Source organism: Pelodiscus sinensis, chromosome 2 (genome assembly GCF_049634645.1).
Source record: "Pelodiscus sinensis isolate JC-2024 chromosome 2, ASM4963464v1, whole genome shotgun sequence".
Lineage (NCBI taxonomy): Eukaryota > Metazoa > Chordata > Testudines > Trionychidae > Pelodiscus > Pelodiscus sinensis.
In genome coordinates this window covers 212,060,301-212,083,808 of record NC_134712.1, presented here as the reverse complement: position 1 = coordinate 212,083,808, position 23,508 = coordinate 212,060,301, and the positions used below count along the sequence as shown (strand labels likewise).

Sequence of the window (23,508 nt, the reverse complement as noted above, 5' to 3'; positions counted from 1 at the left end):
AATCAGGTCCCTGATCTCCACACTGGAACAGGAAGGTGCCCACCTTTTGTGGCCCCTTGCAGGCTCCTGGGAGCTGCCAGCCTGCTCCTGGGGAGCGGTGGAGGTCTGGGTGTCAGTGGGTTTCTGGCTTATGCTGGGCCGGGGCAGCGACTGCTGGTTCTGTGCTGGCAGGCTTGCAGCTGGCACAGGCACTGTGGCCAGAGTCTACCCCTTTAAGGGCTCCGGGGCTGGAGGGAGCAGAAGAGTTTTCCTGGTTTGGCCCAGAGTGGCTGGAGGCCCCATATTTCAAAATAAGCGTCTACACAGCGCTTATTTCGATTTAGCTATTTCGAATTTGGCATTATTCCTCATGGAATGAAGTTTACCAAATTTGAAATAAGCGCTCCATTATTTTGAATTAATTTCAAAATAGTGGTTTGGCTGTGTAGATGCTCGTAAAGTTATTTCGAAATAACAGCTGTTATTTCAAAATCACTTTACTGTGTAGACATACCCTAAGTCTTTAAGGTTCCACAGGACTCCTTGTTGTTTTTGCAGATACAGATTAACACAGCTACCGCTCTGAGAAAGGCAATTATTTTTTCATAAGGTCTAAATTATTGGTCAAGGTACATTCAAGATCCAGAGAAAATAATAAAAAATTATAAGTAAATAAAAATATTTTGGAACCTATTCAGAAGTATTTCATGATCCAGATTTGGCCCACAATCTGCCTATTGATTTCCCCTGCACATCCCAGGTTACATGTTTTAACTAACGTTGACACCTGCATATCAATATGTTTTCATTTGTAAAAAGCTGAGCATTTTGGAAATATTATAACTGATAAAGAATGAAAATCCTTTTGCAACTTGAACTAAATTGGACAAAGGCATGAAAAGAAATGTACAAATCTTCTGTTCTATTGTGAAAAAGAAAGAGAACTACCTTTCCTTGGGCTCCAGAGCAAATATTAGGAAGGAGAAATGCACTTGGAAAGAATGTTGGCAAAACATGTGCCTATGTGCTAAAGGCACATATGTTTTAACAGAGTGCAAGAAAACCTGCAAATTGAAAGCCCGAGGATTTTTCCCCCCTTCCTGAAACTCCATAACACCATTCCAGGGATTTGAGAGCTGCAGGATGACGTGGAGCTGGGGTCATAAAACCCTGTTTGAAGAAGGGTGTTCCATAGCCTGGATTTACTCGTAGCAGGATGAGACACTTAAAATTAAAAGTCCAGGGGAATGAGTCATTTTATCTTGTAGACTTCCAGTGCTCTCCCTGAAAAAAGGAGCAAGCAGACACTATGAAAGACAAGTCAAAGATTTCTCTCCTTTACACATTTTAGACCTGATCTTTCAGTCTTCATTCAGGAACAGCAACAGTTTATGTATTTGAGGAGGGTGAGGCAATAAATAACCTAGGCCATCAATCCTGAAATCTAGCAATTCTAAGCATTCACAGGACAGACAATATAATTCAGAAAGCTCTGAAGAAATTTTGGCAATATATATTCTGTGTCTCTTTTTACAGTGCTTTTAATTTGGAATTGCTGAATCCCTTGGCGTTGTGTTCGTCATAAGGTTTACAGCATTAATACTGTATAACTGGGATGTGATTCAGTCAGTTGCCACGTCTGTAGAGATCCAGTGCACAAAAGGGGAGGCGGAGGTAATAGAAATACCTTCTATTTGACAAACGAAAAAGAACTAACTAGGGTGGCTTGGAATAACCAGTGCCACATCAGCAAGGGTGGAATCCTTGTGCTCCAGAGTTCTTAAAACAATGCAGAATATGGAATATGAGGAATAAAGATTAGTCACAGAATAAACCAGCATTTTTGTCTCCAAAGTTCTGTGCATCATACTCCTCTGCCTGCACTTTTCAACACAAAATGTATATATAAAAATTGAAACATCAAGCCTGATGGTAGATGTTATAATACTATATTACTTATAAAATTTTACTATAGTTTAACTTTTTTATACTTTAGAGTGTTTTGATTTTTTTTTAAAATAGTATTTAGTACTTGTACTGCAGTAGCATCCAAAACATGGACGCTGTTTTCCAAATAATCCCTGTCCTACAGAGTATACAGTCCATGTATACAGTTAGCCTAATTAGGTCTTGTCTACACACAGCTTTTGCACCAGTTTAACAATAGAGGTTTAGAAACGGTTAATAAATCAATGCAACTCCCTAGTGTTGATGCAATTATCTATCTATACATTTTATAAAGTCTGTCTGTTGGTCCATCTGTGAGTCTGTTCAAGAACTCCTAAATGGAGGTAGGACCACCAAATTTGCTATATAGCTTCCTCGTGGCCTAACTTAAAAGCAAGGCCAAGGCCAAGGTACTTCAGAGTGACCACTGGGGGCAGCTGCAGAGAGTGGCCAGCAGAGCTAGGGCTCTGTCATCTTACCTGCCACCAGACCAGGTAAGTAGCCCCCTACTGCAAACTCTTCCTCCACTGTCCTCTGGCCACAGCACCAGAGGGCGGCAAAGGCCATTGCTGGCTGGGAGGGCTCAGGGGAGACAGAATACTCCTGAAGACGAGGGAGCTGGGGCGGGAGGTGGAGGAAGACAGAATGCCCCTGGTGGGAGAATCAGGCAATGCCACGTAAGTCTTTAAGTGCCTTCATAAAGGTGTTTGTTATTAGGAGCAAAGTTAGCACTGCCTAGTGTTAAGGCTGTCCAACACTTTCCAATATAAGGCCCCGTTTCAGTTAAAGTTTTGTTTCTGAAAGAAAAGATTAGGGGAAAATAATATAGTTTTGCCTCTGTTGACAAGCTGGTTGTAAGACTTTTTTAAAATAAAATATCTTTCTAGATATATATATATATATATATAAAAAGATTTTTCCTGTGGGATGACATGTCACTCTCTGTCCTGCAGCACTTCCCCCCTCACCGACCCAGCCTCCTCCTCCCTCCCTTACCGGTGTTGAAGGCCCCGGCCTCCCTGGTCCTGGGGCAGGCTGTAGTCATGTGGCCTCCTTGGAGCTCTGGGAGGTGAGACAGCAGCCATGCAGCTTCCCCAGTCTCTCTACAGCACCAAGGGGTAGGGCAGCAGCCACACAGCTTATCCAGTCTCCCGGGAGCTCCAGGGGATGGGGTGGTAGCCTCATGGCCTTCCTACTCTCCCCGGAGCTCTGGGGGGACAGGGAGGCAGCCACATGGCTTCCCCAGTGTTCTGGGGAGGGGCCAAAAGCTGCGCACCCTCCCGCCTCGTGGCAGGGGTAGAAGCCGCCCACCTTCCACCCTCGCCCGGGGGAGAGGGGTCAGGAGCCATAAGGCCTCCACCCTAGCGGGGGTGGCTGGGAGCGACACTCCCTTCACTCTCAGAGGGGGAGCCAGGAGGTGTGAGGCCTCCACCCTCATGGCTGGAGGTGTGGCCAGGCCTTGACCCCCCTCCCTGGGTGGGCATGTGCAGGGACAAAGAACCAGGAGAAGGTGGGAGCAAGGACCTGAGTGGCTTCAGCCTTGAGCAGGTGGGGATGAACTGAGACCAGTGTGGCCTCAACCACAGACCCACTCTGGTGGCCGGGGGGAGAGCTAAGACCTGCACAGTGGTGGCCCAACCCCCAGCGGCCAGAGGGAGAGAGCCAGGGCAGGCCAGGGCTGTCACGCCTTGGTCTGGCCCTCCCCAGTGGCTGGAGCAGGAGAACTGGGGCTGCCTGCCCCTAGAGAAGGGGACTGGTGAGAATAGTGAGCAGGGGGCACCACCCCCTAGTGATCATGTAATAAATACTAAATCATACTGAATATGCATGAAGGGTGGGGGGCTCATAAGCAACCTTAAGTCTAGCATTTCCTAACTTTTGAGTGCTTGACTTAGCAACCTTAACATTCCTTTAACATTATTTTTGGATGTAATAGTATTACTTGTGTCAGTACATTTTCTAAACGAATGCAATTAAATCAATGCAAAAACCATACGTAGACAAGAGCAATGGTTTGAGGAAATTATACAGAACTCATGCATAAAGTGATGAGGGCAATGAAGAACACTCATCTTGTTAGTTATGTACAGTTGTGTTTAGACATGCTAAATTCCCACCCTTGTATCATTCAAACCCTCCTCTTCCTCCTGCCCTAGCGATCTCCAGCCACAACTATATTGTTTCTTTTCTCTCCCTCCCAACGTTCATCTCTTTTTCTCTGCAGTACACTCAAGATAATTAACTAATTAGATGAATTAGGCAGCTGATTTCTTATAGCTATTATGGAATCAGGGGGTCACCTAGACTGACAATAACAAGGGAGAGGGTTTGAGGATCCTCTTGTGAAGGACCGTGTGGGAGAATACACTCAGAACGCTGTTGAGAAAGCCGATGTCATACATAGAACAGAGGAAAAGAAGAGCGATTTAATATGAAACAAAGTCAGATGAATAGGGAGGAACGGAGGGCAGGGTGCTGGGTGCCTTGCACCCAGGGAAGGAAGCTCCCTGCCTCAGCCACCCCAGAGGAACCACCCATCTGCCATTGCAAGCCCCAGGGAGTAGCTCTCTGCTTAGTGCAACCCCCGCCATGCCTATCCCAGGAAGGCACTGCCCAGGCAGCATGGCCCTCACTGTACCGACCCACAGGGAGCTGCCACGTGGGCAGCATTGCTGCTATCAGCTCTTTCACCCCTCACACACCTACTCCCTTGCTCGGAGCCCCTCGATCCCAAACCTCACTCCAGCCCCCACACCTCACCAATCCCGACCTACTCCTCACCCCCAAGCCCTGATTTCAGCCCCTCCACCTACCAACCCCCTGTGCCCTGAGCCCCTCCTCACCTCTCAACCCGGATTCCTGCACCTCCCACACACACTCCCAGGTCCTGCCCTGAGCCTCTCCTCACTCCCAACCCATGACTACAGCACTCCCTCACACACACACAAATCTCATGCCCTGAGCCCCTCCTCATCTCCCAACCCTGCTTCCCACAACCCTTCCTCCCCCTTCTCCTGCCCTGAAGGACCTAAGTTATGCCAGATAAATCTAGTTTCCCTTACATTTTTATTTTATTTTATTGTAAAACAAAGCTTGTGTTAATGCCACTCCTCATTTCGGATGGGAACTGCAGGATTTAGATGCAGTGTTAAAGGAAATATTTTTCCCTCTTGCATCAACAGTTGGCTCCTTGCTGAGCTCCACAGGAGTTTGTTTCAGTGGTTTCTTGAACTCTTCTGTGGTTACAGTTTTGTGTAGCTAGTTTAAAAGGTCTAGCATGTAAACTGATTCAGGCAGCCTGGCACTGTTTTCTTTGGTTTTATTGATGCCCTGGGATTTGTGTACCTTCATGATTTTAAGGTTTAACTGAAACCTCTCCTGAAGTGTGTACTTAAAGCCGTCTGCCATTAAAGAGAAAAATGAGTTGATTTATTTTCTTAAGTTCCATACTTTTTAACATGAGGAAGCCACCATTTGATTAGTCTCTCTCATACAGTTGATGATTTTTATAGGCATTTTTGTACTTAATCATCTATATTGCATATCAAAATATGCTAAAACAGAATTAAGGGCATAAAGTCCAGCACTCAAAAGTTAACAAAGGACAGAATTAAGCTTACCTGTGCAACCTCAGCCTGCTTGTGTATATGCATTATAGTATGATCCTTAATTACATGATCACATATCACATGCCACAGGACTATGCGTTGTTTTTATGACCACATATATTTTTCCATAGCTCTCCCCAAGTCAGGGCACAAAATGGACCTTCTCTGAGGACAAAACATGGTTATATACTGAAGCAGGCTTTTGTTGGTAGGATCCCTGCCTATTTTGCAGAAGTCAGAGAGAGTGCAGTGAATGAGGCAAGGGACTGCAGGAAAAAAAAGGGCAATTTCTTAGTTAATGCATATGAATGCTGCTCTGGAGAACTCTCTCTTCCTATGGCATAGAGTTCTAGTATGATGCTAGACAAGTCACTCAAGCCACATTTTTCATGGGTGGTCAATGAGGGTACATCTCTGCCACAGGGGGGTGTGCCTCCCAGCCCAGGTAAACAGACACATGCTAACTGCTCAAGCTATCCTATGTAGACACTGTGGCAGGGTTGGCTAATCACCAGAGTAGAAGCCCATCCAAGCCTTTGGGTTTGTCCTTGAGTGGCTAACCCATGCCACAATGTCCACATTGCTATAATTAGCACATTGGCTCAAGTAGAGCTAGTACATGTCTGTCTACATGGGCTGGAAGGCGTCCTCCCAGCTGCTAAGGACTCTAAAAAATCAGGCCTTAGATGCCTCTAAGGGTACATCTGTACTGCACCCTTCTTCTGCAAAAACTTATGCAAATGAGGCGCAGAGTAGAATATCGCTGTGCTTCATTTACATAATTAATTAGGGGCCATTTTTGGGCAAAAGCTTCATGTGTAAAAAAAGGAGCTGTGTAGACGGCTCCTTTTTGCGCAAAAAGACCCTTCCTGTGCAAGAGCCGTTCTTCCTCATTTTTTCAGGAAGAATGGCTCTTGTGCAAGAGGCAGTTTTTGCACAAAAAGGAGTAGGGGATAGACTAGGACAGGCTGTGGTAGGAGACTGGAAACCAGTGAAGCAGAGGAAGAGAGGGGAAAAGGATGATAAGATACAATGATGAGCAAGAGTAGAAGAGAGCTGGGACAGGCTGGACACAGAATCTACTATAAGGAACCAGACAGGGGCAAAGTGACATTTGATAAAGAGCCCAGGCAAGAAAACTGACCATGATGAGGAACTAGGGATGGGGAAGAGGATAAAGATGAAGAGAGCAGGAGGGATGGAAGACCTCCCATATTGTGAATCTAATCCTTGACCTATGGGAAAATGCCTGAAATTGAAATGAAATTTGTTGAGTTGAGTTAAAATGAAACATTTTGTTCCAGACTCTACTGAAAAGATTAATATTTTTGTTTCAGTCTAAACTATTCAGTAAATTGACACAAATTCACAAATAGATTAGGGTGAATTTCCCAAACTATTCCCACTTCTACTCCTATGAGTCTGGCTTTTTGCCCTTTATATTTGAATCAGGAAGCTTTCTACTACACACTGCTTGGACCAGAAGAGAGTGACTGAAAACACAGGAGGAATAATCTCCCCGCTCTCAGTTTAAGTTCCTGGATCTATTATGCCCTGCAGTAGCCAAATGCTTCTATTTTAATGAAAATCTGGCTCAGACCTTGATTGGGACACTCTCAGTGCAAACTGAATCTCTGGGGAATTTAGCAGCTAAAATCAAAGTTCTACTGAACATGTGGAAGCTGTGTCTTTTCTAAGCCTGGTCTACACTAGGGCTGTGTCTAGACTACAGGCTTCTTTCGAAAGAGGCTCTTTCGAAAGCATCTTTCGAAAGAGCCTCTTTCGAAAGATCGCGTCTAGACAGCAGGCGGATCTTTCGATAGAGGAAATCCGCTTTTTCGAAAGAGAGCACCCAGCGAGTCTGGATGCTCTCTTTCGAAGACGGCCTCTTTACATTGAAGAACGCCTTCCTTCGAAAGAGGAATTTTCGAAGGAAGGCGTTCTTCCTCGTGAAACGAGGTTTACCGCCATCGAAAGAAAAGCCGCGTTCTTTCGAAATAATTTCGAAAGAACGCGGCTTGAGTCTGGATGCAGGGGAAGTTCTTTCGAAAAAAGGGTACTTTTTTCGAAAGAACCCCTGAGTGTGGACACGGCCTAGGACTGTAGACTTTTTCTCAGGGATGGCTCAACCATTTTGTCTGAAATTAAAAAAACACACACACACACATCAGACGGATACCTGCCATGGAAAATACAAACAGTTGAAGTTGAAACAGTTGAAATTCGAACAGTTGAAGTCGGGCAAAGCTATAAGTACTGATGAACACAGCATTTTAAATTGAAAAAGTTGGGCAATCTTAATAGGAGGTACTGCCAGGCCTACCTATTATTTATATATTTAACTTCTCTTTTTCAGCTATAGTATTTTGTGCACGAGCTGTCCATTACTCATGCACTGAAAGAAACATTCACTTTTGCACTCTGCAGCTATGTCTACACTGGCAGGGTCTTGCACAAGAACAGCTGTTCTTGAGCAAGAATCCACAGAGTGTCCACACTGCCCGCCCGCTCTTGCGCAAGAAGATTTACAGTACAGCGTGGTAAGAGAGGGCTTCTTGTGCAGGAGCTACTCTCTTTTCTTACAAGTGTAAGCTCTCTTGCGCAAGAGCTTACACTTGTAAGAAAAGAACATAGCTCTTGTGCAAGGAGTGCAACTGTGGACGCTCTTTTGAGCAAGAAAGCCCTATGGCTATTTTAGTCATAGGGCTTTCTTGCGCAAGAATCTCTGCCGCATATCCACGCTGCCATGGGCGCATTGCGCAAAAGCACATCTTGTGCAAGAAGCCGCCAGTGGAGACATAGCCCTCAAGTGCTTTAAGGTTGTCGCACTCCAGTGCAAGTTTGAGTAGTACTTCGGAGCAGGGTTGAAAGATATCAGTAGGCAATGCAGGGAAATTCAGACTCTGGCTTCGCATGCTATGCCCATTCTGAAAGCAGCAAGAAGTCTTCAGCATCCTGGTCTCTAACTTGTAGCATGTAAATAATTCTTTTAAAAATACTTCTATCTCTTGTAATCAATGCTTGCTGTCAAGTCTGCCACCAAGCAACTTTAAATTTGGTTTAAACTTTAAGCTATATATATACACATGCTAGAGCATTCGCAGTTATCAGGGGCGTACTCAGATGGGGCAGCTGGAGAACTTCTTTTGCACCGTGCTATGAAGCCAGACTGTCTGTTATGACATGATGGAAACTGCTTCTCAGTTCACACTCACAATGTAACGTACACCTAACAGGCTGGAACATGCACTGCTAACTTCTGTGATCAAAAGCAGGTGTTTCTGTAAAGTCTTATCTGAAATAAACTCTCAAGTATGTATTTGGTCAAATTCTTATTGAACCTACACAGCTATTCATCTGTATATATTTTATTATGAATACTGCTGCATGCAAATCACATGCTTGGACAGTTACACTGATCAGCCACTTAGAAATAAACATACACATATATAAGCAAACTTAATAGAACTTTCCGTGGTTTTTTTGGCCTCACATGTCAAATACATTGCTTACCATGTTTCATATAGTTTAATAGGTATGTTGTGCTGGAATAGAATCTGGGTTTATTTCCTGAAAATAAAAGTAATTCAAACATTTTTGGTGAGAATCAAGTTCACACAATATATTATAAATGCTCACATGGTAAAATATATATAACTAAAATATGCATCTTATACACACTACTGAAAGTATCCTTGGGTTATCAAGATTTTGATATTTTCTGTAACTTTGGACAAAATTCTCTCTTCTGCTTTGCACTGTACTGCACTATAGGGGTTCTTTTACTACCTTCAACATTATGGTATTCAAGCATTTTCTAATAGCACATTCAATTATTATGACAAAGCTACTCCTTAAACTTGTCTAGACTGGCAAGTTTTTCCTCAAAAGCGCCTGCTTTTGCGCAAAAACTTGCCAGCTGTCTACACTGGCCGCTTGATTTTGTGCAAGAGCACTGACGTTCTACTGTCTGAAATCAGTGTTTCTTGTGCAAATGCTTTGACATTCCCATTTGGGCAAAAGCCCTTTTCCAGAAATGTTTTTGCACAAGAGGGCCACTGTAGACAACTAAAAACTGTTTTGCGCAAATGGCAATGGCGAAAATGGCGATAGGGGCTTTCTTGTGAAAAACCGCGTCTAGATTGGTACGGACGCTTTTCCGCAAAAAGTGCTTTTGCGGAAAAACGTCCGTGCCAATCTAGACGCTCTTTCCCGCAAATGCTTTTAACGGAAAAACTTTTCCATTAAAAGCATTTGCGGAAAATCATGCCAGTCTAGACGTAGCCAATGGGTCCTTAGTGGGAGTTGAGGGACTATGCCCACTGTTCCCCTGGATTTCAATCATTACTGGGATGGTGGGGGTAATAACAAACTTTCCCATGGACGTATGTTACCCCTGTATGTTTCACCTGGAGTAACTGACTATGCTTCACCAGTTTCCCTGAGATGAGTGTGATGGCACTACTTGAATCTATTGGTGCTGTGGTTTCTACCCCATTTACTCTTACTGGCTTAGTGTATTTGTGTGGGGTTAGTGCGACCCCCACAAGGGCTATGTCTATACTTGTGGCTTCTTGCACAAGAACATCTTGCGTAAGGGTTCTTGTGCAAGGCCTCTTGCATAAGAAAACGTCCACACTGCCATGTGCGAGCTGTGCTTTTGCGGAAGAGCATCCTTGGCAGTGTGGATGTTCTCTTGCACAAGAAAACTCTGATGGCCATTTTAGCCATAGGGCTTTCTTGCGCAAGAAATCCCTGCCAAGCGTCCACACTGCCCTTTTGTGCAAGAGCTCCTGCGCAGGAGGGCTTACATCTGTTAAAAAGAGTGTAGCACCTGCTCAAGAAGCCCTCTCTTACCACACCGTACTGTAAATCTTCTTGCGCAAGAGCAGGCAGGCAGTGTGTACGCTTTCCAGATGAATGGCCATTCTTGCGCAATAACCCGCCAATGTAGACATAGCCAAGGTGGATCAGGGAGCATGAGTTTTCCCAGTCTCCTAAACTGCACTGCCTTGTCTCTTCAGTATTGGGATACTGTCCAGCTATATATCCCCATTCTCCACAAACGTAGCATCTATGCAAAGTTCTAGGCATCCCTTGGTCTCTCAGCTTGGAGAGTCTAGTGTCCAGAACTCCTTCACTCTTGGTGCTCTGAGTTTCTGTGGCCTCCAGTGGGTCCTGAACTCCCTCCTTCTTCCACCTGGACCTCACTGGAGGTTCATTTACCCATACTCTGGAGATTGGTGCTATTAGTGTAACCCATGGGTCTTCCTCCTTAACTGGACGGGTCAGTTCCCTTGTGGCCCTTCACTTTTCCACTAGTATGACTGCCTCATCATAAGGGGCTGGGATGTTCTGGCTTACCAAGATACATAAGTATCAGTACGGATATATGACCCTCATGTATCAGTCAGTGACCAGAACCTCTAGCATCTCTTCAGAACTACGAACTTCAGGTCATAACCACTTGTGTGTGAAGGGTATAAGGTCATATAATTGAGAACATGGAGGTTTGTTCTCCTTGTATTTCCACTTGTAATACAGCCGGGCCACACCATGATTGTTATTCCTTTCTGGCCAAGATTTTTGCCTTCAACTGAGGATGGTCTGCTGCTGTATCAGTTGGCAGACCATAGAAAACTTTCTGGGCTTCTCTACACAGAAAGGGGATGAGGATACTGACCTATGGTCTTTCAGCTAATCATCACGTTCTGCATCCCTTTAAAAGGTAAGCAGGTTGGCTTCTACATCATCCTCCATATTCATCTTGGGTAAAAAAAACCTCTTGGCTTTTCATCCTTTTTTCCACTCCTTCAAGGGATGAGGGACTTCAGCTGGGCCACTAGGAGAGCTGAATCCTGGGCTGCCTGATTCAGCATCATTTGATTGGTCTGCTGCAGCCTCACTGCCTCCTGTTGGGCATTCATCTGGGCTCAGGTAGCTTCTTGCTGAACTATTGTAGCTTGTACTAGTAACTAGAGCCTGTACTACTGCATCCATCGTGATGGAAAAAAAATTAATTTTCTTCCACAGCGCTGTGCATCAGTCCCACTTCTAACACCAATAGTGATAAAACTCTTCCTTAAACTTAGTGTATCTTGAATTTTAAGGTGGATTTACTTGCCTCAGAGGCTCACAGCAGACCTCAATTTAAACACCAGCTTGCTCTTTGTTGAGCTATCATCATCATGGGCTAGCAGAAGGAAAAGAGGAGAAACCAAACTACATAATATTTGCAGCCTTTCCCAGTGCTTCAGGGTAGGACAAATCCTTGTACCCGTCTCTTTCTAGTCCTAAAGTTCGGAGTTGCTGATACAGGGAACCTGGCCCCGCTATCTACTCCAGGATCCATCCCAAGGACCCTATAATAGCAGCTGTCTGTAACATTTCTAACAGCTCAAAATCATAAGGACATAATAATGGCCGTACTGGGTCAGATCAAAGGTCCATCTAGCCCAGTAGCCTGTCTCCCGACAGTGGACAGTGCCAGGTGCCCCGGAGGGGGTGGACCGAAGACAATGATCAAGCAATTTGTCTCCTGCCATCCCTCTCCAGCCTCTGACAAACAGAGGCCAGGGACACCATTTCTACTCCCTGGCTAATAGCCTTTTATGGACCTAACCTCATTGAATTTATCTACCTTCTCTTTAAACTCTGTTATAGTTTTAGCCTTCACAGCCTCTTCTGGCAAGGAGTTCCACAGGTTGACTGTGCACTGTGTGAAGAAGAACTTTCTTTTATTAGTTTTAAACCTGCTACCCATTAATTTCATTTGATGTCCTCTAGTCCTTATATTATGGGAACTAATGAAGAACTTTTCTTTATTCACCTACTCCACACCACTCATGATTGTATAGACCTCTATCATATCTCCCCTCAGTCTCCTCTTTTCTAAACTGAAAACTCCCAGTTGCTTTAGCCTCTCTTCTCTAATCATTTTAGTTGCCCTTTTCTGAACCCTTTCCAAGGCCAAAATATCTTTTTTGAGGTGAGGAGACCACATCTGTACAAACTATTCAAGATATGGGCATACCATAGTTTTATATAGGGGCAGTAAGGTATTCTGGCTACGTCTACACTGGCACCCTTTTCCAGAAATGCTTAAAACGGAACAGTTTTCTGTTATAAGTATTTCCGGAAAAAGCGCATCTACATTGGCAGGATGCTTTTCTGGAAAAGCGTCTGTGCCAATGTAGACGCGCTTTCCCGCAAAAAAGCCCCGATCGTCATTTTCACGATCGGGGCTTTTTTGCGGAAAACACTACTGTGCTGTCTACACTGGCCCTTTTCCAGAACAGTTTTCCAGAAAAGGACTTTTGCCCAAATGGGAGCAGCATATTTTACATTAGATCGTCAGTGCTTTTCCGGAAATTCAAGGGGCCAGTGTAGACAGCTGGCAAGTTATTCCAGAAAAGCGGCTGATTTTCCAGAGTAAGTGGCCAGTGTAGACACAGCCTCTGTGTCTTATTTTCTATCCCTTTCTTAATAATGCCTAACATCCTATTTGCCTTTTTGACCACCACAGCACCAGCCACTTTCCCAGCATCTTCCTTACTGGAGGTTCTTCCTCTTGGCATCCATTTGCACTTTCTTCACCCAGACGCTCTACCACATTTACTCTCATCACTCCTTCCTCACACACTAAGCAAACAGACAAGAAGCCTTTTTAAACCAGTCTCAACTGGTTTTTAATTGGTCCCCAGGAGTTCTAATTAATCTGGCTCCCTTGAGTCTGGAAGCCTCCTAACTGGTGTTTTAATTGGCCTGATTGCTCTTACTGATTCTGGAAGGTTCCTGCTGGCTCAGGATCAGCCCTTGTTAGTCTATCCTAGTATCAGAGACCTATTTAATCTGGGGCTAATATATTGCTCCTCCACTACTCTCTTGTAATCTCCTAGCCTGACTGTCACACTATGTAACTAGCATTTGCTACATGTTCATACAAAAGACAGGACTATGCAGCACTTTAAAGACTAACAAGATGGTTTATTAGGTGATGAACTTTCATGGGCCAGACCCACTTCACCTAATAAACCATCTTGTTAGTCTTTAAAGTGCTGCATAGTCCTGTCTTTTGTTTCAGCAAGACCAGACTAACACAGCTACATCTCTATTAATGTTCATACATAGGTATTGATAAATAAAATATTCTCCTGCTGAATTTCTATCTTCAAATGTCTATTACTGCAACTTCTCGTAGCATTCAAAGCTCACTTGCTGCTTTGTATCTTGAAAGAAAAGAGTGAAGAACCTATTCCCACCTCACTTCTTTGGTCACACAGTCCTAGCTCTTGCACTTAGAAAGCATGCATGCTGCTCCTGACTCCGGGACTGTTGCACCAGCATTTCCAAAAGGAGCAAGGAGGAATCAAGAGAGAGCAAAGCCATGGCTACGCATAAGATGGTGAGTATCTTGTGCCCTTTCAAAGGGTACAGCTGCAGCTGTCCTCCCCAACACTCCACAATGCCTCCACAAGTCTCTTCTGGCATGGTACACTTCCATCTCATTCCTTAAAATCACAGTTTAGTTGTATAGACCAGCATGTCAGGAAATCACCCAGAGGAATTTTTAAGAAACCAGTCCCCAACATGCATAGTGCTGCTCATGGATTACTTCTGCAATCCCAAGAGACAAAGTATAAACACCTCTCCTTGTCTGTTTTAATTGTGACTCTAAATAGTTGTATCTTTGTCCTAGCAAAGTTTATAATCTCCCTGCAGACACTAAGGTGTAATGCCGACAACTGAGTCTCAACTGGGATAAAAAATTCAGAACACTAATACTAGAAGAAATGGAATCCTACTCTTTAGCTGTAGTGGACAAATGCTACTATATAACATATGTGGACATTTCTATGCAATTTTACTTTAGATTATGGGAAACACTCCATCAAAAAATAACAAAACCCCAAAGGAATCCATAAATATATATTTCCCTTCCATCCAACACACTTGTGCTGCAATTTGCCTTCATGGAAAGAAGGCAGCACATTCCAAAAAATGACTGGGATTGGTTTAAAAAGTTCCCTATGCTCAGTCTATTCTTTTTAGAAAGGAAAAAAAAAACCCAGTGTACAGCTCAAAGCTGCCTGGAGGTTTTTCTAGCCAGTGTGCTTGCTGTTTTAGTTTAAATGTGTATGTTTGCCATGGAAACTGCTGTATTACTTCCCACCCATGTAAAGACATTCAGAAAAATCTTAAGACCTTCATGCAGCAGCACTCAGACAAATCCTGAGACCCCTTACTTTGCTTTTACTCAGTTCTTACTCAGGCCAAGCTCTCTTCTTTGCCTGAGTAAAATTTGGCTATTTTTTCATGTCAGATCTGCTTCTGTTGCTGTTATTGGTTGGCTTCTTACCTGCCCCAGTTCCAGTGCACAGAGTTGGGAGAACAATCTTCCCCACCATGTGCCCTATGGAGAGGCCAGGTCATCACCTAGCCTTTATGGGCTCTGAAGAGGAGGACTACTGGAGTCCAGCACCACTGGTGGTTCCAGACTCCCTAAAGGGACTAAAAAAGGGTCATGCGTGATCCTGTGCCTTTTGTATCAGCTGCCGGAGCTGGCTCCACACTGGGAAGAGCACACACTCCACTGACTGGGTGGCTGTCATACTTTTACAGCTATCCTGGAAGCACTGTGCCTGCCTGAAGCATTGTGCAGGATCAGGTATTTGTGCCCTCCTAAGGCACCACGCCTCCAGGAGCTGCTGCCAGATGGTGGGCCTTATCCCTGTCCTTTACCACAAGCTGTGGATTACTGTCACAATTCATCCTAAAACATCACTGACATTCCAAGTTAAAATAGTCTCTTTATTGAGCCTCTTAGTGTTTTTCCTTTACTGAAAAAAGAAAGGGAAAAAAAAGCACTAACTTGGGCAATTTTTTTTTTTAACAGGGAGAAAATGTCTGGGTGAAGACTTTCAAAAGGAGAAAATGAAGCAGACCTTTTAGTTGCAAGGGGGAAATTAGCCTGAGACTGACTGTGATGTGGTCATTGTTTCCATATCATTTTGTTTATACATTCAAATATTTCTCTCGGACCACAGCATGTAACTGGCAGCTATTTCTATTTAATGAGAAAAATCTTACACAAATTCCAATGCTGCCATGTGACCAGCACTTACATGCATTAGAAATGGAGAGGAGGGGGATACTCATGTTGGTATTTACATTTCTCAGCCAGAGACTGTACAAGACAATTAATTATACCACTGAGCTACAGGTCATTGGAGAACCAAGCACACCATTGTATATCTTTTTCTTTCCTCATGAAGGGAAATTCACCCAGAGTTTGCTTAGAGAGGCAGATAATTTCATCACTAGAGATTCCTACTCTTTTAATTCCAAAGCTGGGGGCTCCTTGAGGTTGTCGGGGGTGAAGGAGTCCTCATTTTGGGCCAGATACTTAACAGCTGTAGATCAGTGTTGCTATAATGGCTTACATTCTTTAGGGTTTGACCCTTAATACTAATGTTGCATAATAGCTTTGCCCATTTCCTCCTGTCAGCGTGCAGCATTGCTCAGCAGTGCTGTAGCCTGGCAAGGAAATGGACCTACCCAATTTCCATTTTCTCACATTTATTTTTTTATGTCAGGTTTAGGACATGCTTTAGGCCAGCAAGACTCTTTGTTATCACCTCCCCTGCCACAAAAGGAAACTGTCTCAACAATAATAAAAAAAAAACATTCTCTTCGTTTGTATGCCTTTTTTCCTCCAAGCCTCTCAAAACAGTTTAGTAATTAGCAAGTTACTAATTAAGCCTAGAAACACTGCTGTGGGTAGTTAAATACACAGGACTTTCTGCATATATAACTAAAAGAGAATGCAGAAACAGTAAGTTACATGACACTTTAGGTAGAGCATATTCAACAGTGACTGACAGCAGCTGGCATGGAAATTGATTCTACAACCAGCTGAAACTACAGGGACATTCAAGTAGATGGAATTCAATTAGGTAATTGTTGGATTTCCCCAGAAGGTGGAGGGTAAAATCCCCTTCTCCCTCCCCCACTGCACAAAGTGGTATGGGACCTTTAAAGAGCACAAGTGGTCAAAAGTTCAGTTTTATATCACATCCAAAGGGTGGTACTTCAGTAATGCAGGGTTCTCCTCCCCTCTAGCTCTGCTGGGCATTGGTTATTAGGTCTCAATCTTATTCTGGAATTGCCCATTAAATCCAATTGAGAGATGCGATCCTCCATAGTAACCAATTTAAAAAAGTAAAATATTTTGAGATGATGCTTCCCAAAAGGATGAAAACCATCTGGGCTGAATGGCTTCTTTTAATAGTGTAATTGTTCTTAAAAGTAAAGAAAAAGAACTTTTGCATTTCATACATTCTTGCTGCTCTAGGGTTTGCAGTCTTCTCCCTACAATATATATTATCAATTCAAAATTTGTCTACTTTATGTTTCCTAAAAATCTCTTTGGGTGAATGGAGAACTCTCTTGAGTGGATGACATCAGATACCATTAAAACTGACTAAATGGGAAATAAAGTGATGATTTTTAAATACATATTAAGATCAAAAGACTCACTGGGGTACACTTGGGACAAAAGGTACCTTTGTTTAAAAATTCATTTAGACCCTTATTCTGTCTTGATTTAAAGGCTGGAGAAAAGCTATGACCTCAATTGATTTCTGCCAATAAAATTAGAGCACACCATATTGATTTTTCCAAGGTAAAAGAGAAACTGGACTCTTATTAAATCCTGCCAGACTACTTAGATGAATCATAAAGCAGCAAAGGGGGGGGGGGAGACAACCCCAACATTTTCCTTAGGTCACCTTACATGCTCTTCATAAAATATATGATATTTTAAAAAGTTTTATATGAATAGGATCAATGGTTACAGATAATCAAATAATTGTAATGTATTGGAAGGTTTTATGATTGGAGTAAAATAGGGCCTTTACTGATGTAGCTGATTACCAAGATGAGGTATTGACAAGTAAATAAGCAGCACTGGCTCTCCTACTTTGCTGGCTTTAATAATGGTGGCTTTGTGTGGTCCAACAAGAATCTGAAGGACAGAAGTAGCTCTGCCTTCCCACAACAAGTATCTTCATCCCATCTCTGCAACCTGGTTCAGCCTTCAGCTTATTTTCCTTTTCTCACAGCAAATACAGAAACATTTTCTTTTCATTGGCAATAAAACTTTAGAGATGAGCTGTCCTTTCTGATACAAAACCAATCTCCAGGGATTCAACAATTCTGTTAGGGTGAAATTCACCCCTGTGCAGTGAGCCAACATGAGTCTTTGGACTACATGTGTCCCATTTTGAAAGCACAAATCGGACTTAAGCTGCATGTAGGCATAAGTTTTAGGAACTAGGAATGCTGCTATACCTCCTCACTTGAAGTAGTAATAACAACCCAGATACGTGGTTTTGGCTTTTACCAACCCAACTATAAAAATAATGTCATCACTACTGCATACAGTACTTGTGCTGATCCTCTGCACCAGGTTGAATTTCAAATGTAAAAATCCACTATACAACTCTAGCCGAAGAAGATCCAAAACCAGAGCTTAGACAGCTTGGTCCCCTGAGGATTTATTTAGAAACAGTGAAGAGCAATCCTCCCTAATGTGACTAATGAACAGGTTAATAAAATGTCCCCTGAAATTCTGATAAGTAGACTGTGAAGACTTCATCAAGCTGAGAAACAATGATGAAAACATTTGCAGTGCCAAAGCTGGGCTCTGTTTCTCCACCTTCCTCTCAGCTCATGCAAATATATCACAGTAAACTCAGATTCTCCCAAGTACTTTTCTTCTTCCTGTAACTTGAAGGAGAAATGTTCATGCAAAGACAAGGTTCATGCTTTTGAAAATACATAAAGAATCTGATGTAACCTTGAGATATAGGCTGACTACCCAAAAATACAATAGCTGAGATAACCAAAAGCACAGAGTATACAGTGATTTAGCTTTCATTTTTAAATTTAAAGGATTAAGTCCCACACAAAGGCATACAATTACATCTGCTTTGGAATATCCTGTTTTCTGCACAAGCAATGAAACCCCAGCAATCCATTATTCCTGTTTTTTCCCTTAATCTCAAAACGAAGTTCTCTCTGTTGGAGGTTAGAAAAGAAAATATGGACTCTTGCTACAAACTGTTAACAGACTCTTGGTTTGCTTTGCTCACTTTAAGTATTTTGCTTAGTTTGGCCCGTTACTCTGTTTTTTCTGGAAATCTCATTTTTCTTTTGGTCTGCTTTCCAAAACCGCAGTGCACTGAAAATGAATTCTTTCTTGAGAATATTGCTGCTTTAAGGACTCCTTGCTTTATACATTCATTTTATCATTTACCTGCACGTTAGAATTTAACAACTATAGTTGTACCAATGCAGGGTATTAGTACCATTTTGTTCTTAACGTTTTAAACGCGCACTGTGAAAGTATTAGCTAGTTACAAAGGAGGATCCAGCTGGCGTCTTTAATGGAAATGATTACAGCAGAAACATTTGCAATCACTTAAGAGTGGGCTCCCATAATGCTTAGCAGAAAAAGCTGAAAACAATTCAGAGTCAATGTACTGTCATTTAAACAGGGACGACAAAAATGAAAGACATTTTGGGGCAAGCAACATTCAGGGCCTTCTAGGTGCAAGATTCTTAAATATTTCTTCTTCCCTACTACATAGGTATGAGGCATAAACATATATGAAACATAAATATTTTGCAGCTTGATTATTGTCACTGACATCTGTTTCTGCTTTGAGTTTTACCTCACTTTGGCATTCATTCAAAGATCAGCAATACTCTGCAACGCAGTAGAAGTTTAAAAGTGAGTATAGGCCATATACTCCAATGGTGTAAATTTGTATTACTCCCTTGAAGAAAGTGCAGTCTTTCCACATGCTCTCTGTCTATTTTTGCTTTTATAGAAAGGAATAATGAAGTCCACAATAGAGCTCCAGTCTTAAGAACATAACATAAAAATAGTTGTTCTGGGTCTGAGCAAAGGTCCATCCTGTCCAGTATCCTGTCTTCTGACAGTGGCCAATGGCAGTGTTTCAGAGGGTATGAACAGAACAGGTAATCACCAAATGACCCATCTCCTGTTGCCCATTCCCAGATTCTGACAGAGACTAGGACACTTCAGAACTTAGTTTCACATCCCTGCCCATCCAGCCATCGAAAGACCTATCCTCTGCTGACTTATCTAGGTTTTGGAGAGTTTTTTGTTTGTTTTGTTGTTTTGTTTTAATGCTGTTATAGTTTTGGCCTCCAGTACATCCTCTGGCAAAGAGTTCCATAGGTTGACTGTGCACTGTGTGAAGAAATACTCCCTTTTGTTTGTTTAAACTTGCTGCCTATTATTTTCATTTGGTGACCCCTAGTATTATGAAGAGTAAATAATACTTCCTTATTTACTTTCTCCACACCAGTCATGGTTCTATAGAACTCTGTTATACTCTGCCCCTTAGACATCTCTTTTTCAAGTGGAAAAGTCCCAGTCTGAATAATCTCTTCTCATATGGAAGCTGTTCCATACTCCTAATCATTTGGGTTGCCTTTTTCTGGAAAATTTCTAATGGTAAAATATCTTTTTTGATATGGGGCAACCAGATCTGCACATATTATACAAGATTTAGATGTACTATGGATTTATAGAAAGACAATGTGATATTTTCTGCGTTATTATTTATCTCGTTCCTAATGATTCCTATGACTGTGGGTGCATATTGACTGGATGAATGTGCAGAGAATTATACACAATGATTCTGAGAGCTCTTTTTTCATTGGTAACAGCAAATTTAGACCCCATCATTTTATATGTTTCATTAGGGTTATGTTTTCCAATGTGCGTTACTTTGCATTTATCAACATTGAATTTCATTTGACATTTTGTTACCCAGTCACCCAGTTTTGTGAGATCCCTTTGTAACTCTTCACAGTCTGCTCTGTACTTAACTATATTGAGTAGTTTTGTATCATCTGCATATTTTGCCATCTCACCATTTACTTAGGAATATGTTGAACACCATTGTCCCCCAGTACAGATCCCTGAGGGATACCACTATTTACCTCTCTGCAGTCTAAAAACTGACCATTTATTCCTACTCTTTGTTTCCAATCTTTTAACTGTTATCAATCCATGAGAGGACTTTCCCTCTTATCCCACACTGCTTACTCTGCTTACAAGCCTTTTGTGAGGGACCTTGTCAAAAGCTTTCAGAAAATCTAAATATACTAAGTCCACTGTATCATTCTGGTCTGTATGTTTGCTGACCCGCTCAAAGAATTCTAGTTATGGTACAGTTGCAAACAAGCTACTGTGTAATGTTTCATGGGGAATTAGTGGAGTGTTGTACCCAGAAAAAACACTGCATATTCCTAGTCATCCAAATCATTCTTGTGTTGGCCTTTAGAATGATATTATATATTATTTTAGCATTGATATTTTTCAGCCATATCCTGTAGCTCAGTGCACTTTCTTTAGCAGTGGGAGATTCATGTTCAAATACTTTTTCCTTTGGGGGTGGGAGGGAATTGAATCTATGCCACCACCTCTTGTGCACATGCCCTAACCTGTGGGATATAACTTGGTTGTTCTTGCTGATGCTGCTTCCATCTACATATATTTAAATATCCCTTTCAAAAACATATGGAAGATTTTAGTCCAAATGTATATGTAATGAGAGTGTAGTAACTGCCCAATTGGTTCACCTTTTCTGGTTTCCTGTCTCCCACAGTCATCAACACCAGCTGCTTCAAAGAAGGGTGAAAAAAAAACCAGCATCAGAATGGTAAACTCTCAGCCACTACATATGGATGAATCCTGATGAGATGTGCTTGAAACCTGCATAAAGATGAGAGTAATTATTGCTGATTCCTAGTGGTTCATCCTGTTATCTCCAATCTAGACATTAGGGAAAGGAGTGTGTCTCTTGGCAACAATAGGCTGTTGGAACTGCAGACTGGGCCCGAAGAGGCCTTGCACAGAAATCCTAGGAATGGCTAGTCTTGAGAAGAAAGTGCTTATGCTAAGGTTTGTCTATATCTCTATATTCTATATTCACATTACTACAGTACCTGGCCATCGGGAATGTACTTATCCTCACAACATGCCTTCAGTGTAGATACATATTTTAACCCCATTTTACAGATAGAGACTTGAGGCACTGAGAGACTAGTGACTTGTCTTAGGACACAGTCTATAATAAAACAGGGAATCGACTCCAGGTCTCCCAAGTCCCAGAGTAATGCAGGGCTTCCATGCTGCTCTTTGTTCCTTGGACATTCACAAAGCCAAACAGAGGAAGGGGGGTTGTTTGGATAACATATATTCGGAATATTTCCTGTTAAGAACAGAGCCAGATCTCTGCTTGCTTACATTGCTGTAATAATCAACTATGCAACAAAAAGTTTCTGAAGAGACTTTCTTAAACCCAGTCAGTTAGGCTATGTCTAAACCCTCTTGCGCAATGCTGCTACGCTGATTATTTTCGGGAATAATGGCATTGCGCAAGAGGGTTTTTCTTGCGCAAGAAGGGGCAGTGTAGACAGCTCCTTCTTGCGCAAGAGCCTCTTCCGCAAAAATGGTGACTCGTTATATATGCAAATGAGGCTCGGCAATATTCCACACTTAGCCTCATTTGCATAGCTCTGGCGCAAGATCGCACCAGTGTAGACATATCCTTAGTGTGTGTCATATATCCTGAAGCAAAAAACTGATATCCTGTATATATTTTTACAAATCCAATAAGATCATACGAACAGTCATATTGGGACAGGCCAAAGGTCCAACTAGCCCAGTATCCTGTCTTCCAACAGTGGCCAATCCAGATGTCCCAGAGGGAATGAACAAAACAGGTAATCATAAAATGATCTAGTGTAATGTTGGATAAATGATAAATGCTTTCCTACTAAACACTTTCCTAACACCTTGTGAAAATAAATTTGACAGTTAAATACCATGTTTAAAGGGAAAAAATCTTTCAGTTTTAAAATCCTTAGATGAATTACTAATTTTTGAATTATGAGGGATGGTAAACAAAAGTGTCTGATTTTTCTTTGTACTCTTTATTACAGTATATACCCTTCTTGTGTCACCTCCTTCTTGCTCCTTCTTGTTTCTCTACTAACCATTTCAATTTCTTACCAAACTGGAGTTGTTCCATGCTTCTAGTAGCTTGCATTGCTCCCATTTTATTTCTGCTATCTTGTTTTTGAAATTGGGTGACCAAAACTGAATACACAGTTAAAGGTGATGATTTATAATTTGGGAAAAAATGCTCATAGTAGAAGGAAATTAAAATTCCTCACTACTGTAACAAGCAGAAAAGAACAGGAAGTGAATTCCTGAAATGGGATATTTTGTTCAGAATGTGTATGGTTTTAAAATGTTTAATGAAATAACTCACTAGTATGTTAAAGAGTAATGAAAATATAGAGAGCTTTAGTTTATCTGCTTAGTCTGGGGACTTTCTGTAATTGTCTCATAGAATTCCTAGTCACAATGGCATTGTATGTGGTGTCAATATGGTGTTTGGACTGTACAATATCTCTCGGAGAATGAAACATGGGAAAGAATGTATATATTACAGAAGAGATGGGTACGGATTATGTTCCAGACTTGTAATATGGGTGCAGTTCAATATTCATACTCCATTATTTTACTGTCCCATAACAATGTTCCAATGAACCTAACAGTGGTTGAACAACTGCTGTAAACAACTGCTGAGGCACAATGGGAAAGCAATGTCAAGTCCCTAAGCATTGTGGGCCAAATCATTCTAGAGACCTCAATTTAACCCAAATGCTATGCTTGTAATTTTATATTACCAGCCAACAATGACAGAGCAAATGATGGAATTTAATCCAGGAAACACATGATTTGGCACCACTTGGCATCTCTCATTTTGAGCCTAAATGAGCTGACCATTTTTTTGCTGCTTGATTTTTTGAGGGAAGAGGTGGAAGAAACATTCCCAATAACAAGAATTTTAGATAGACCATA

General features: G+C 42.1%; 1 long non-coding RNA gene across 1 annotated transcript in view; it reads left to right on the top strand.

Moving 5' to 3' along the window:
• LOC112544340 (uncharacterized) overlaps positions 1-21,935 on the top strand; it is an 89,565-nt gene extending 67,630 nt beyond the window's left edge. Inside the window, exon 3 of the long non-coding RNA XR_012901104.1 lies at positions 21,242-21,935. This is a non-coding gene — a long non-coding RNA (uncharacterized LOC112544340). The remainder of the gene's footprint in view (positions 1-21,241) is intronic.
• The last annotated feature ends 1,573 nt before the right edge of the window (positions 21,936-23,508 follow it).